The 291-nt window shown below is 38.5% G+C and overlaps 1 protein-coding gene across 1 annotated transcript in view; it reads right to left on the bottom strand.

Moving 5' to 3' along the window:
- Positions 1-291, bottom strand: part of LOC119588797 (ankyrin-3-like) — a 14616-nt gene that overhangs the window by 13832 nt on the left and 493 nt on the right.

Genomic DNA, 291 nt, shown 5'->3' with positions numbered 1-291 from the left:
TCCCGTTTGAAGGTATGATATATTTTCCTCTTTAAAGACATGACATGATATAACTTCTTGTTTGAGGAAATAACATATACGGTTGAAGACATATTTGTATGTATTTATTGTATCAGACGATTTGCTTTCGACAAAATTAGCTGCTACTCCGACAGACAATTGTACAGTTAGTGTTTTTCACATCACATTGGGGTGTTTGTTTATAAAAGGGACCCCTGTAAGCCACGCTGTTCAGTTAGGTTCATGTGGCCGCAGCAAGCACGTGGAAGACAGGATTTCTCTCTGTCTCTT

Source organism: Penaeus monodon, chromosome 24 (assembly GCF_015228065.2).
Source record: "Penaeus monodon isolate SGIC_2016 chromosome 24, NSTDA_Pmon_1, whole genome shotgun sequence".
Lineage (NCBI taxonomy): Eukaryota > Metazoa > Arthropoda > Malacostraca > Decapoda > Penaeidae > Penaeus > Penaeus monodon.
This window is presented reverse-complemented; position numbering and strand designations above follow the sequence as displayed.